Source organism: Pantherophis guttatus, chromosome 8 (assembly GCF_059756535.1).
Source record: "Pantherophis guttatus breed Tessera chromosome 8, ASM5975653v1, whole genome shotgun sequence".
NCBI lineage: Eukaryota > Metazoa > Chordata > Lepidosauria > Squamata > Colubridae > Pantherophis > Pantherophis guttatus.
The window spans coordinates 52,563,798-52,579,926 of NC_142070.1; the positions used below are offsets into that span (position 1 = coordinate 52,563,798).

At 45.1% G+C, this 16,129-nt stretch overlaps 1 protein-coding gene and 1 long non-coding RNA gene across 4 annotated transcripts in view; one reads left to right on the forward strand and one right to left on the reverse strand.

Moving 5' to 3' along the window:
* The window catches only part of LOC148112640 (uncharacterized), a 176,316-nt gene extending 165,756 nt beyond the window's left edge, over window positions 1-10,560 (reverse strand). Inside the window, exon 1 of the long non-coding RNA XR_015729218.1 lies at window positions 10,113-10,560. This is a non-coding gene — a long non-coding RNA (uncharacterized LOC148112640). The remainder of the gene's footprint in view (window positions 1-10,112) is intronic.
* AADAT (aminoadipate aminotransferase) overlaps window positions 9,784-16,129 on the forward strand; it is a 59,762-nt gene continuing 53,416 nt past the window's right edge. Inside the window, exon 1 of one of the 3 annotated variants that reach the window (XM_087875134.1) lies at window positions 9,784-10,380. The gene's annotated coding sequence lies outside the window, so the exon portion shown is untranslated. Of the gene's footprint in view, window positions 10,555-16,129 lie in introns of all 3 variants that reach the window. The other 2 variants (XM_087875132.1, XM_087875133.1) reach the window with 2 other exon arrangements.

Genomic DNA, 16,129 nt, shown 5'->3' on the forward strand with positions numbered 1-16,129 from the left:
CTCCATAGAGGACCATTACTACCCAGCCAGTAATCTTTCTGAATCTCACTCTAAACCTTGAGGCAGCTGGCATGAACAACTAGACCATTGGACCATGATTTGTGAATGCTATTGATGTGCACTCTCCTCAAAAAGAGATGTTAAAGGGTAAGAAGTTCAAAGAACGAAATATATAAATCAGAGTATGGACCTAAAAAAAGTAAGGATAGTTTGCAAAGATATATAGATATGGAGAACCATAATGAAAAGCATTGACATTTAGCTATATTACATTTACTTGTATTACCTCCTGCCTTGAACTATTTTTCTTATTATTTCTTATGCCTTTTTCACCCTGCATAATATTGATTACTCCAAAATGAAACAGCATGATCAGTATATATATATTTTGGAGTATAAGATGGACCTTTCCCCCCCTAAAAGAGGCTGAAAATTTGGTTGCATCTTATACTACAAATGTAGCTTTTTTGAAACTTTTTTCAGCGCTAACGAGGTGCTAGCGAGGCACTAGCGAGTGAAGCGATCTTCCCAGCTTTGCCTGCTCCCTTGACTCTCCGCTGTGCTTTAACGAGGCGCTAGGGAGTAAAGCAATTTCCATGCTTCGCTCCGACTCTCAGCTGTTCTTTAGAAGCTTTTTTCAGCCCTAACGAGGCGTGCATACATGCATGGGTGGGGGGGGCATGCAGGGCCATGCGCGCATGCACAGGGAAGTGTGAGGGGCATGTGTAGGGGCATGTGAACATGTGGGGGCGTGCACACAAGCACAGGTGCGAGACGCATGCGGGGGCCATGCGCGCATGCATGTGGGAGTGTGCGGGGGTATGTGTGCATGCGCGGGTGGCAGGGGCCCCACACGCATGCGCAGGGGACACATGCACAAGAGCGCACATGCATTGCATTTTGGGGGTTCGGGCACACACTTTGGGCACTCGGTCCAGAAAAGGTTAGTCATCACTGGTCTAGGACCCACATATTTCTGATGCTCTTTCAACTTCCTGATTCTCACTCAGTCACTGGTTTCATTACATATCATATTGTTGAATGTTCCTTATTTCCAAGCAATGAGAATTTATGAGAGCTTCAGTGCTATCAAGTTTACTTTAATGAAAACTTATAAGAGCTTCAATGCTATTGTGTTAGGTTTTCTTTTGCCAAACCACTGGAAACATTGGAATTTGTCTGAGCGCACAGGGAGCAATTAGATACTCCTTCAGCACAGTTCAGATTCCCGGAGAACAATTTGGGCAGTTATTCTTTTTGAAATGGCATTCTGGTTCCAAGTCCAGCTCACTTCAGTTAAAAATGCTCCTATCTGTTTCTCTCATAGCCTCTAACCAAATGCATCTCTATCGTCCTTGCTGTGCAAGTGAAAACATTTTCTCCTGTAAAAGCTGATGGGTATCTTATTCCCAAAACCTGATTGTTTCTGTTATTGTTGTTGTTTTTCATCTCCACTGAAAAAAAAAAAGTAATTGATCACCCAATAGTTATATAATAGTCACTGTAACAAAGAACTGTTTCAGCCAGCATGCATTATATTCTGCAGCTGTGTTCAATCTTGTCCTCACTGTGCACATTCAAGAAAAGCCATTAATATAAGAATAGTGTTAATGCACATTAGAAACATAAGGAACAGTGGTGGGTTTCTACCGGTTCGCCCCGGTTCAGGAGAACCGGTAGTGGTGGTGACGGGAGGCTCCACCTACCCACCTGGATGTCATCATGGATGCTCTGCACATGCACAGAAATACTGTGCCCTCACAATTCCGAACCGGTAGCGAAGGTAAGTGGAACCCACTACTGATAAGGAAGGTCCTTCAGCTACAGTTGTGTATAGTTATGTGTACACTAAATAATTATGTTATTGTGTAGCAATAAAATAAGGTCTTTTAGAGATATGGGCTAGCTTAAATCAAAACAGATATTAATATAATAAAATATATTTCTAGTAAAATAGCAGGAATCTCATAGCTTTAAACATAAAGGTGGTGGATAATGAATTGCTTTATCACCTGAAAACAATGCATGAAAAAAGACTTAGGAAAGAGCATTTCTGAGATGGTTGCTAAAGGAAAATAAAATTTTATCTTCAGTTTGGAAAGAACATGGTGACAAGAAAACCTAAATTACAAACTTAAATAACTTAAGAGGCTGCATTGTACTCTCTCCTGTAATACATATAGAGGGGAAGAGAGTGAATCAGGTAAGTGCCTACATTGCTAAATTGAACAGGCCAGATTAAGAAAACAAAGGAGGTTTAATTGGTAGAGGAAGCTGGTGTGTGTGTGTGATAATGAGTTTCCCACTGGCATTGAACTTACAGATCTTTTTGTTTCTTCCAGAAGATCAGAATTTCTAGAGAGGGGGAGGGGGAGGGGAGGGAAGAGGGAGAGGGAATGGGAGAGGGAGAGGGAGAGGGAAAGGGAGAGAGAGTGTGTAAAAAGTCAAAGTCCCCACATGAATATTCAATTTAGGAAGAGATTGACAATTTGGAAAGAAGTCAATCAACCTATCAGCTGCATTTTTTTCTTTTCTGAGAAAAGTTGAATATAAAAATAGTTACGTCCAAGAAACTAGAAAAAATAAATATAATTTAAAAAAAAAGAAAATATTCCAGCTGAATGTTTTGAGGATTACAGGAGGGGCACACAATGATTCAGTGGGTGGGGTTATATGTTTATGTTATATATATATATATATATATATATATATATATATATATATATATATATATATATATATATATATATGTATATATATATATATATACATATACATATACGTATATATATATGTATATGTATATATATATGTATATATATATATATACATATACATATACATATACGTATATGTATATGTATATGTATATACATATATGTTTATATACACATTATAACACACATAAATCCTATGAAGGTAAGTGAATTCCACTACTGGTTGGTGTGTGTATATATATATGTGTGTGTGTGTGTGTGTGTGTGTGTGTGTGTGTGTGTGTATATACATACACTTACTTCTTCGTAGGATTTATATAGACTTATATAGCCTCCCGCCACCACCACTACCTGTTCACCCGAACTAGGTAGAACCAGTAGAATCCCACCACTGATACCAACCAAATCCAACCCAATTTATTGAGACTAACTGAATGGTTATTTTTCACACCAGTAGGCAAGCCTGGGCGAGAAGAGAAAAGAAGCCATGAAATTCATTAGTTGCTAGCCTGAAACTGTTCCCCATTCAATACAGATAGTCCTTGACTTACAACCATGCATTTAGTGATCATTAAAGTTACAATGGCACTGAAAAAAGTGACTGACAATCTGTCTTTGCACTTACAACCATCATAGTATCTTCATGCCCACAGTGATCAAAATTTGGGAGCTCGACAACCAGCATGTATTTATGATAATTACAGCCTTCTGGAATCCTGTTATCACCATTTGCAGCCTTCCCAGCCAGCTCCCAACAAGCAAAGTTAATGGGGGAAACAATTTGCTTAACAAGTGGAAGATTCACACAACAATTGTCATGTTTCCCTTAACAATTAAGGCAAAAAAGGCATAAAATTGCCTCCTATGGCTGAGCATTTAACATCCAGCTGCCTACAATTACTGCGAGTTCAATTCTCACCAGGCTCAAGATCGACTCAGCCTTTCATCCTTTCTAAGGTGGGTAAAATGAGGACCCGGTTTGTGGGGGCAATAAGCTGACTTTATATAAAATATTCAAAAGTATGAAGGCTATTGCTTAACGCATTGTAAGCCGCCCTGAGTCTCCGGAGAAGGGCGGCACATAAAAATAAATTAAAATAATAAAATAATAAAATAAAATAAAATAAAATTGGGTGCAACTCACAACCATCTCCTTGGTTAGCTATAGAAATTCTGGTACCAATTATAGTGAAGTTGAGAACTACTTGTATAAGCCTCAGCCTCACTCCCGAAGTAAAGTTTGGCTTCAAAGACACAATTTATTTCTACTTCTTTTTTTTTTGCCTACTTAATAATGGAACGAATGCATATTAATATAACATAACCATAAGGAAGAACCTTGAGGCTGTTCTGAATTTTAAAAATGCTCTAGGATTCTTAGGCTACAAGACATCTGCCATAGGAGGAGGATTTGAATCACCTTAAAGTCTTAGAGCAGGAGTCCCTTGGACTGTGCCACACTACCAGGCTACAGCCTGTTTGAAACCGGGCCACAGGATGAGTTGGCAAGCGCACATGCGCACAATGCTCCATTCACGCAAATAGAGCTTCGAGTGTGAGCACAAGCCCCCTTGACTCAAGCTCGCTCTGCTTGTGTGAGTGGAGCTTTGCACACAAGCACCTGCTGCTCACACAAGTGAAACTTTGCACATGAGTGCAAGCACCCTCCGCTCTCGCGCAAAGCTCCATTCACGAGTGGAGGTGTGCACTGCGCCGCTTACACAAATGAAGCTGTGCACCCGCGTATGTGCACCCATCACTCACACGCCCCCCCTCCCCCTTGCATCCATTCCCAAATCATGATGGTTCATGCAGACGAGCTCCTATGAACTGTAATCTACCATGCTGGTCCACTTGGTAGGTAGATTTTTTTTAACTTCACAAAGCTGAGAAAAAGTGATCATTAAATCATTCTGATGCCAAAGACAGACAGATATCATACTACATCAGCATTTTCTGAGGAAACTTTAGGAAAAATAAATACAACTCACAGTCAAGATGAGTATTTTTAAGATTCAGAAAATCCTTTTTTATTTTTGAAAAACAGATTACTAATGTTAATACATTACAGCATGTATAATCAGATATTGAAAAGGACTTTTTAATCCTGATCTAAGGTCATAAAATTATTATTTTTAATAACAAATCACATTGTAGAATCTTCATCAAACTTATACCCTTACCTTTATAATTATAAAAATGAAAATAGATAGCTAAAAGTTGGTTGGTTAAGCAAGTGGCTGGCTATGAAACAGATACCATCTAAGTGCTGGATGGAACTTGGCATACTGCTGAAAATGAAATCAATATTTAGTGGAACCAACAACTCTGTAATTTTAGAATGCATTTAACTTTATAATTTAAAAACATCTTCTCCTACTATTAACTTTTTTGTTATGTCAGAGTAAACATTACATATATGTGCACTTGTAAGTTAATTAAATCATGTAACTTTCTTACATTATAAACTTACTTTATAATTTTACTAACTGTTAATGGGTCCTGACTGAAATTAACTCTTTCAGTAAAATTCACATTGATAATGGTTCAAGTGAGACTCATTTTTTTCCAGCTGCACAAATTGCCCAGAGTGAAGCAATTACTATAAAATGCTATAAACTAATACAGTGCTGCTTAGAATTGTATTTTCTTCCTAGTTTACATTTACAAAAGTACATATATGACATCTTGTGGTCAAGTAGAAATAATGATCAGACCACAAAGGCACCATATATATCTAAGTAACCCCCTTCCCTTAAGTAAAAAACTACAAAAATAGAATACTAAAAAAAAAGCTTGAAATCTTCCCTTGAATAACAAGAGTTTAGAAATTATTGATATACTCTGAATTAACCCAGGGGGTCATAGCAAATAAATCATTTTGTGAGATGTAACAGAAGGAACCTTGGAGGTCATCTAGTCCAACCCCCTGCTCATGCAGGAGACCTATACTAGGGATTTGAACCGCCGAACTGCTGACCTTTCTGATTGACAAGCTCGGCGTCTTAGCCACTGAGCCACCTAGCCAGGCATATATAAAATAATAAAAAATTATAGAAAATAAGGCTTTAAAAACTTTATTCATATTGCAGGATTGATAAAAGGCCCTGAAATGGCACTGGTATTAAATCCTAAACGTTGCTTTGGGAAAACTCTTTGATATAGTAATGGTGTATATCATCATTTCTTATTACATCAAAACAAAACTCAAGATGACAATTCATAATTAAAGGGAACATATAACCATATGCATATTAGGCATTCCTATTTTTATCCTTCTAGGTTTCATTTGTTCCAAAGTGGGTTTATAAGAAGCCAAGTCTACCATTTTTAAATTCAACTGATATTCAGTTGATGAGAGATTAATGCAATGTCTTTCGTAAAGAATTTGCAAACTCACAGCATTGTGGTAAGAATAAAACTGGTTAAGGAGGACTATGTATTCCGTCTTGTAGACAGAGCAAGATGCCATAAAAATAGTAATTATTCAACAACATGTTGCATTTATTTATTTTATTTTATTTTATTTCAAATTTATATACCGCACCTTCTCCCAAAGGACTCAGGGCGGTGTACAGCCAGATAAAAACATACAATACAAACATTAAGAACAATTAAAAGAATATATATTAATTTGGCCCCAGTTTAAAATGACAAACCAATTAAAAATTAAAAATTTAAAAATATGTTAAGCCAGCCCGGCTTGATGAAAAAAGAAAGTTTTAAGGGCACGGAGGAAGGCACTGAGGTCTTGGATTCTCCTTATCTCAGGGGGCAGCTGGTTCCATAGGGTAGGTGCCCCCACATAGAAGGCCCTCCCCCTGGGGGTCACCAGCCTACATTGTTTGGCTGATGGCACCCTGATGAGGCCCTCTCTGTGGGAGCGCACGGGTGGATGGGAGGTTGTCGGTAGCAGCAGGCGGTCTCGAAGGTAACTAGGTCCTATGCCATAGAGCGCTTTAAGGTGGTAACCAACACCTTGAAGCGCACCCGGAAGACCACTGGGAGCCAGTGAAGCTCGCGCAGGAGCGGTGTTATGTGGGAGCGCCATGCAGCTCCTGTAATTACCCACGCGGCCGCATTCTGGACCAGTTGGAGCCTCCGGGTGCTCTTCAAGGGGAGCCCCATGTAGAGAGCGTTGCAGTAGTCCAGGTGAGAGGTGACGAGGGCATGAGTGACTGTGCACATGGAATCCCGATCAAGAAAGGGTCGCAACTGGCGAATCAGGTGAACCTGACAAAAGGTCCCCCTGGCTACAGCCATCAGATGTTCCTCCAAGGACAGCTGCGTATCCAGGAGGACTTCCAGATTGCGCGCCCTTTCCAAGGGGGCCAAAGACTCACCCCCAATAGTCAGCGATGGAGTCAGCTGACTATATCAGGATGCCGGGAACCACAGCCACTCAGTCTTGGAAGGGTTGACCTTGAGCCTGTTCCTCCCCATCCAGATCCGCACAGCCTCCAGGCACTGAGACATCAGTTCAAGGGCATCGTTGGGGTGGCCTGGGGTGGAGATGTACAGCTGGGTGTCATCAGTGTACTGGTGGTACTTCACCCCAAAGCCACGGATGATCTCACCCAGCGGCTTCACATAAATGTTGAACAAAAGGAGCAAGAGGACCGACCCCTGAGGTATTCCACAGATGAGAGGCCTCGAGGTCGACCTCTGCCCCCCCCCCTGCCAACACAAACTGTGACGGGTCAGAGAGAAAGGAGGAGAACCACCGTAACACGGTGCCCCCCATCCCCAACTCTTCCAATCGGTGCAGCATGATACCATGGTCAATGGTATCAAAAGCCGCTGAGAGGTCTAACAGGGCTAGAACAGAGGAGCAACCCCTGTCCCGAGCCCTCCAGAGATCATCTACCAACGTGACCAATGCCGTTTCCGTGCTGTGCCCAGGCCTGAAACCCGACTGGAACGGATCTAGATAAGACGTTTCCTCCAGGAATTGTGGAAACTGTCGCGCGACCACACTCTCAACAACCTTCGCCACGAAGCGAAGGTTGGAGACAGGACAATGTTGGTCAATACTGCTGGGTCCAGGAATGGCTTCTTGAGGAGAGGCCTCACCACCGCCTCTTTCAAGGCTGTGGGGAAGTAACCCTCACTCAACGAAGCGTTAATAATTCCCTGGAGCCAGCCTCGTGTAACCTCCCGGGAAGCCAGTACTAACCAGGAGGGACACGGATCCAGTAAACATGTGGCCACACTAAGTCTCCCCAAAATCCTGTCCACGTCATCAGGGGTCACAGAGTCAAACTCTTCCCAGATAACGTTCTCAAGACTATTCCTCGCCACGCTGCCCGAATCTACCCAGTCAGAGTCCAAATCCCCCTGGATCCGAGCGATTTTGTCATACAGATATTGTCCGAAATCCTCAGCCCTGCCTTCCAGGGGGTCCTCCCGCGCTCCCGGTTGAAGCAGGGAGCGGGTCACCCTGAACAGGGCGGCTGGACGATTCACTGATTACGCAATAAGAGCGGAAAAGTAATTAAACTTTGCCGCTTTTATCGCCACTAATGTTAAATGCATAACATTTAAACATCTATGGCTATATTTAATATTGCCCTGTATAGACTCATTGAAAGCAATGGGACTAGATAAAGTAAGGCCCCATTAGATAAAGTAATGGGACTAGATAAAGTAATGGGTTTGATGAAGTGTCCTGCAGAAAGACAGCATGATGTAGTAGTTAAAATGTTGCAGAAGGAAGAGAGACATGGGTTCTAGTCATCCTCTGGTCATAAGTCAGCTGAGAAATCTTGGGCCAGCCACTCCTTCAGAACCCCAAATACCAACAGATTCTGTGAAAAGCCAACTGATAAATAAAAACCCTTGGCATCATACATTGTAAATTCTCAACAAGAACTAGGAGCCTGCAACCACATAGGACAAATACTACAAAAACAACTAAAGAGCCAGTTTTAATCTTCATTATATATATTTCACAGGACAGTTATTCTTCAATTATTGGCCTATGTATTTACATTTTTCATTAGTTACTGGGAGGGTCATCAATACTAACTTTTTAGTAGATTTTTATTTATCAGATAGCTTGCCATAGATGTCAAAGGATCTTGCAGAAGTTTTCAGTAAGGAGTCTAACGTGCTCCCTCCCCATCGTCCCACAGGCTGTGCAATCAAGATATTAGCAGGGGCAAAATTGCCTAACCCCAAGATGTATGTGATGACCCCACGGAGATGGAGCAGCTGAGGAATTTTGTAAACAAGAACCTACCTAGAGGATTTATCCAGCCAGCAAAATCCTGGGTGGCAGCCCCTGTATTTTTCAAGAAGAAAGATGGGTCCATAAGACTGCATGGGTTTCTGTGAAATTAATGGAGTGTGAGTCCAGAATATGTACCCCCTCTCCCACACAAAGGACATGCTAGTATACTTATCCAAAGGAAAGATATTCACCAAGCTGGATTTGAGGGAAGTGTATTATCAAGTAAGTATCAAAAAGGGAGATAACTGAAAAACAGCCTTCAATTGCCCCCTGGGATGCTACCAATTCATCAGAGGCTTTTAAAAGCTTTTTTTTTACAACCTCTTTGGCCAAAGAGGTTGAAGAAAAAATGTTTTTAAAAGAAAAAAAAAGCCTCTGCCGATCGGGCAACTCAGCTAGGATTGTCAAAGGCTTTTAAAAGCATTTTTCTACAACCTCTTCCACCAGAGGTTGTAGAAAAAATGTTTTTAAAAGTAAAAAAAAAAAGTTGGCCGTGCCCACCCTTACATTACCCCCACCACCACCAAGCCACGTGTACAGAACAACAAATTTTACATTTCACCACTGCTTTAGTATTGGTTTGCATGTTCCAGAGCTGTACTGTCCTTGTGAGTTTAAAACTGTCCAGGAAAAGCTTACCTTAAATTAATTACCACACACCTTGGACTGATATCCAGCCACTAATATTACATTACTCTTGATGTTTGCTTTCTTTTAACTGTTGAATCCCTTTATTCCACGCGGTTCATGCATATTCATATACCGCAAATCTACACTCGAAAAGCACCTGTAACACACACACACACACACACACACACACACACACACACACACACACGAAGACAGGCGCGCGCACGCTTACAAACATCAGCGCACATGCCCAGAACAAGCCAAGCACTTCAGCGAGGCAAGGCCAGCTGTTCTGCAAGCCTAAAACGGATTCCTGAGTTCCGGGAGGCCTGGGAAGGCAGCGGAGTCATAAAAACTGAACGGAGAAGCGTTTCTGCAGTCCCGAGTCTGAGAATTGGCTGGCAATCAGCGGTATTAGGGGAAGGTTCGGGTAGTTTCAGTGGCTCGTTCTGAGCAGCAGCAGCAGCAGCAGCAGCAACAGCAACAACAGCAAAGCGCAGGCCCCGCAGTCGCCGTGCTTCCTTAGAGCTCACCTTTGGCTGCCGGACGGCCATAACGCTTGAAAGCTGACCGGCACCCTCGATACGTGTTCCCTTCCTACGTCTTTCTTCGGCCGGCCTTGTCCAGTGTTTCACGGAGGCTTTTCCATTCGTTCGCCTGGCTCATGGTTTTTTGTGTTCTCTTCGTTGAAGGAAATGCGGTGGGCGGAGTAGAGGAGTGTGGCTTTGCTTAATTTTCTTCGTCCTGCCTGTTCCCGTTTCCAGACCAGCAGCGTCCCAAATTGCGGTGTTGGAGCCACAGGTAGGGAAACCTAAAGCTATGCTTTCTGCCCACGAACGGTGCCCCAATAGTTCCTCTCGTTTTCTACAATAAGCTTCCTATTCCTGGGTGGCTGGGGAGAGAATGAGAGAGCGCGAAGTGGAAAGTGATTGAAGAGAAACATTCCGCGTCTGTTCAAGAAAACAACCATGTAGGGTACGTATAAGAGAGAATTCTTCCTCAGTGTTGCATGGGCTACCTTATATGGATTACTGTATTTTAAAAAATTGAACAACCACTAGATGGCAGCATAGAGATACAGAAAATATTCTTTTCACTTTATAGTACTCATCCGGAAGTTTCAGAGCAGATATGGAGGTTACAGATGCCTGGTATAAATAACCAAACAAAATCCACATGAGGTATAATTGCCCTAATGTTGCGTAATATCTTTATACAAACCCAACCATTATAATTTGTGGCTAGGGAGCCAGTTTGCTTAGCCTAGTGGCTAAGGTACCAGTTTAGAAACCATAGATGAGTAGTCACCTGAAGCATGAAAGCCTACTGGGTGACTTCAGGCCAGTCACTCTCAACCTAAACAATAGGAAGAAGAAACCCTAACAATATGTGGTTAGTTCTAGTTGAAGGTATCTCTTATGAGTTATGCATCTGAATTTTTCCAGAATAGTGGTGCTCTCAAATATATTTCTAGACAAATTGTAATAGGAAGAAGAAAAAATAATTAAAATTTAAATTTTTGTCCTCATACATAATAGCTGGGAAGTGTGTAGTAAAAATATCTAGTCTTATCAGTGGGCTTGCACATCATTTATTGTAGTTAATATAAGAGGGGAGGGGTGGTTGCTTATTGGAAAAATACATTTTATATATAGAATGGAATTCTTTATTGGCCAAGTGTGATTAGACACACAAGGAATTTGTCTCTGTGCATAAGCTCTCAGTGTACATACAACAATAGTGATAAGATCATTATCATAGTCATTGTAAAAATACATCATAAAACATTAGATACAACACTTAGTGATAGTCATGGATACTAAATAAGCAATCAACAAATCATACCACGGTACTAATTAAACAATTTAAATTGTAAGATGCAAGCAACAAGTTATAGTCATAAAATAAGGTGATAGGTAATAGGAAAGATGAGAATAATGATGGTAAAACTGCCTTTCTAGATAGTTTGACAGTGTTGTGGGAATTAGTTGTTTAGCAGACTGATGACATGGGGGGGAAAACTGTCCTTGTGTCTAGTTGTTCTGATGTGCAGTGCCCTATACCATTGTTTTGAGGGTAGAAGTTGAAACTGTTTATGTCCAGGATTCGAGGGGTCTGTAAATATTTTCTCAGCCCCCTTTCCCACAGCCCTCCTCAACACCCTTTCTGAGGACCTATATACTTGTGCAGTATATAGGTCCTCAGTGGAAAGCAGACTGGTAACAATTGTTATTTCCTTGATGAGGGTGTGACATTGTCCAGATGAGGGTTGTATCAGTCGGATCTGATGCTGGCTGAGTCATAATTTTTGACCACTCCCCTTGCTCCTCCCCTTTCAGGCTCAGTTTAGACTCAGTCGGCCTGAGAGAAACATCTCCTGCAGATCTGGCTCTACAGCCCAGGTCTGTTCAATATCATAATATTGTAAGTTTTTCTTTTCTTTTTGATTTGACCACTTAATTTCTAATTATTTTTTAAATTTGTTACTTCCCCTTTAAATTTTTCTAAGGTACCGGTCTACCAGGCTATATATGTATATATATATTTTCTCTTTTTCTCCCCCTTTTGTAGCCTGCCGGTCCTGTTTGTTGGAGCGATCTGGTTTTCCAGGTTTTGCTTCGCTCCTGGCAGCGACCATTTTGAAAGCCCCATTTTAAAAGGGAACTTTTTTTCCTTTCCCTATTTGTTTTGGTGGGGTTTTTTCTGCTCTATCCCACCAACGATTGTCTCAACGGGGCTCAGACCACATTGCCACCAACGGAAAGAGCGATTTCCTGACTTCCAAATCCGGATCGCTAAATTCAGCCACCGCCCACGCCGCAGCTATCCCAAAACCGCCGGTCAGCTATAAGGCGGTTATTGAAGCGCTGCGGCACCTTTAAAGAACGTGAGCGCATGCCCCAAGATGGCGACGCCCGTCTAGATCGCGTCTAGAGATGGGCGGCTCGTGGACTGGCAGGGGTTTTCTGGGGCTGCCATGAACATCGGCAACCCCGTTTCCAGTTTGAGGACTCTCTCCCCAGCCTGATGAGGGCTTTTTCGCCCTCCGGAACCTCGTGGCTGGGGAGAAGTGAGCGGAAGACGGCGCAGGTGTAAGAACGCCGAGGCTGAACGCTGACAGCCCGGCTGCATTGGCTCCGCCGTTTTTCTCCCTGTTTGACCGAGGCGGCGGCTGCTAGAGCGGTGGCGGCGGCGGCGGTGGTGGTGATGCCCAGCGAGCTCCCCCCTGACCCTGGATGCCCCTGGGGGTTTCTTTTGGATGTTCCGGGGGCGCTGGGGAACGCTGGGAGCTCGGGTGTGGCCAGCGCCAAGGACGACACTGTGGTAATGGCGGCTGCTGCGTGGCAACCAGGTCGAGGGCGGTGGTGCTGGAGAGCTGGAGAGTTGTTGGCGTTGGAGGAGAGGAGAGGAACATCAAGCCTCGACATTGAAATGGGGGAGTTGAACCCCATTGTGCTCAGGGGTTGAAGGATACATGGCTGACGTTAAGGGTTTGTGTGGAAAGACCTGGGGTTGGAGAGGCTGGTGGACAGCTCAAGTATTGGGTCGCTATGGATGGCCTCCCCCCCCTCCCTTTTTAGGCCCTGTTATCGGCCTATCGGCCAATGTGGACTTTCTTCCCCAGAGCTTGGGACCTGGCTCTGTCTTTCGTCCTGTCTCCTGGCTGTATGGAGGACAAGGCAGTTACGGGAGGATGGATGGAGCCATCTTTTCAGGGCCAGGAACGCCAAACCACCGTGAGAGAGTGGTTTTGGACTTTTTCTGACTTTTTCCATCTTGCCTGATTAGGATGGCCAACCACCGTGAGAGGGTGGTTGGATAGTTCCCCTCAGCTGGACTGAACGTGAGGACTCCTACCCATTACCGTGAGAGGGTAATGGTGACTCTTCCGATTATCTTAGTCTTGCTTCCTGGACATTTGAAACCATCATTATAGACCCCTAGGCCATGTCTAGGCCAAACTTGTATTATCACTCTAGTGTTAAAATGTATTCTAGGGCAAAGCTTCTTGTGCTGCGAGATTCCCCCCTCTCGCAGGCCTGGCCCTCTATGTTATCGAAGGCCCACCTTAATGACGGATCTTGGGACCCCGAGAGGTGGCATGTCGCAAAAAGGGGATTGAGGGGTTTTTTAAAGACTTTTTTAATTAGACTTTTAAGGGGTTCTGAGGGTGGGGGAGGTTATGTGGGTTTGGGGGAAAACCCACGGGGGTTGGAGACCAGTCCGGCTGCTATTAATGGTGCCGTAGGGGGTACGGACTCTGGGGGAAAGGGGACTGTTAGAATGCCCTCTAGTGAGGGCTTCTCTATTAACACGCTGAGTGGGAGGGGCAGGTATGGCGGGAGCAGGGGGCCATATGTGGTGGGGGCACGTGCTCGCTATCTCCAAGCGATTGCGTGCCCCGGTCCCCTTAGCTCTTCCCGTTCCCCAGGCTGCTTAGAGTCTCAGCGCCCGAGTCTCCGGCTGATGTTATGTAATGCCAGGTCCGTAGTAAATAAAGCCCCCCTCATTTGTGATCTTATTCAGGAGGGGGGAGCGGACCTGGCAGGTATTACGGAGACCTGGTTGGGCCATGAGGGGGGAGTTCCCCTCGTGGAGATGTGCCCATCAGGCTTCCGTGCATTTCATCAGCCGAGAGCTCAGGGCAGGGGCGGGGGGTTGGCGGTCATTTTAAAAGAAGGTCTTGATCCGAGGGAGACCACTGTACCTCAGATAGCCGGATGTGAGTCCCTTTTTGTGAAGTGGGGTCGTGGGGTGCAGATGGGTCTGTTGATCACGTACCTGGCTCCCTGCCACGTGGCAACGACCCTGCCCGAACTCCTCAATGTTATAGCCGAGGTGGCGGCTGATACCCCCAGACTTGTGGTCATGGGGGATTTCAACCTGCCATCCATCGGTGAGACATCTGAGGTAGCTCAGGAGTTCATGGCTTCCATGACAGCCATGGACCTGACCCAAGTAATTCACGGCCCTACTCATATGGGGGGACACACTCTGGACTTAGTTTTTATCTCTGGTCAGTGGTTGAGTGGCCTTGATATAGGGGATGTAGATATTGAACCCTTGTCATGGTCTGACCACTCGCTCCTTCGACTTGACTTTCTGACCGCCGTACCCCGTCGCAGGGAGGCGGAACCGACCAGGTGGTTCCGCCCCAGGCGCCTGATGGACCCTGATAGGTTCCAGATGGAGCTTGGGCCATTTCCTGAGACTCTAGCTCATGACTCGGCTGATGACCTGGTGGCCGCCTGGGATAGGGCGGCTGCCGGGGCTTTGGACCGGGTCGTGCCTTTGCGGCCTCTGACCCGGCACCGAACTCACTTAGCTCCTTGGTTTTCCGAGGAGCTGAGGGTGATGAAGTGCCGGAAAAGACGCCTAGAGAGTGGTTGGAGGGCCAGTTGTTCCGAGTCTGACTTGACACTGGTAAGGTCTCATATTAAGACCTACCTAGTGGCGATAAAAGCGGCGAAATCTAGCTATTTTGCCGCTCTTATCGCGTCATCAGATAACCGCCCAGCCGCCCTGTTTAGGGTGACCCGCTCCCTCCTCCATCTGGGAGCGTGGGAGGACCCCTTGCAGGGCCGAGCTGAGGATTTTGTACAGTATCTGGATGATAAAATAACTCAGATTCGGGAAGACTTGGCCGCCGACTGGGTTAGTTCAGACGAGACGACTGAGGCAGGCCTTGAGAGTGTTATCTGGGAGGAGTTCGATCCTGTGGCTCCCGAGGACGTGGACAGGATCTTGGGGCGGCTGAACGCAACCAGATGTTTATTGGACCCGTGTCCCTCCTGGTTGGTGCTGGCTTCCCGGGAGGTTACACGAGGCTGGCTCCAGGGGATTATCAACGCTTCTTTGAGCGAGGGTGTCCTGCTGGCCGCCTTGAAAGAGGCGGTGGTGAGGCCTCTCCTCAAGAAGCCATCCCTGGATCCGGCTGTTTTGGCTAACTATCGTCCAGTCTCCAACCTTCGCTTTATTGCGAAGGTTGTTGAGAGTGTGGTGGTGTGACAGCTTCCCCAGTACCTGGATGAAGCTGTCTATCTGGATCCGCTACAGTCCGGCTTCAGACCTGGGTACAGCACAGAAACGGCATTGGTCGCGTTGGTGGATGATCTCTGGAGGGCCCGGGATAGGGGTTCTTCCTCTATCCTGGTCCTATTAGACCTCTCAGCGGCTTTTGATACCATCGACCATGGTATCATGTTGCGCCGGCTGGAGGGACTGGGAGTGGGGGGCACCGTTTTGCGGTGGTTCTCCTCCTATCTCTCCGACCGGTCGCAATCCGTGTTGACGGGGGCAGCGGTCGACCCCAAGGTGCCTTGTTTGTGGGGTGCCGCAAGGGTCGGTCCTCTCGCCCCTCCTGTTCAACATTTATGTGAAGCCGCTGGGTGAGATCATCCGTGGTTTTGGGGTGGAGTTCCATCAGTACACTGATGATACTCAGCTGTACATTTCCACCCCAGACCATCCCAATGATGCCTTGGAAGTGATGTCCCAGTGCCTGGAGGCCGTGCGGGTCTGGATGGGGAGAAACAGGCTTCGACTCAAC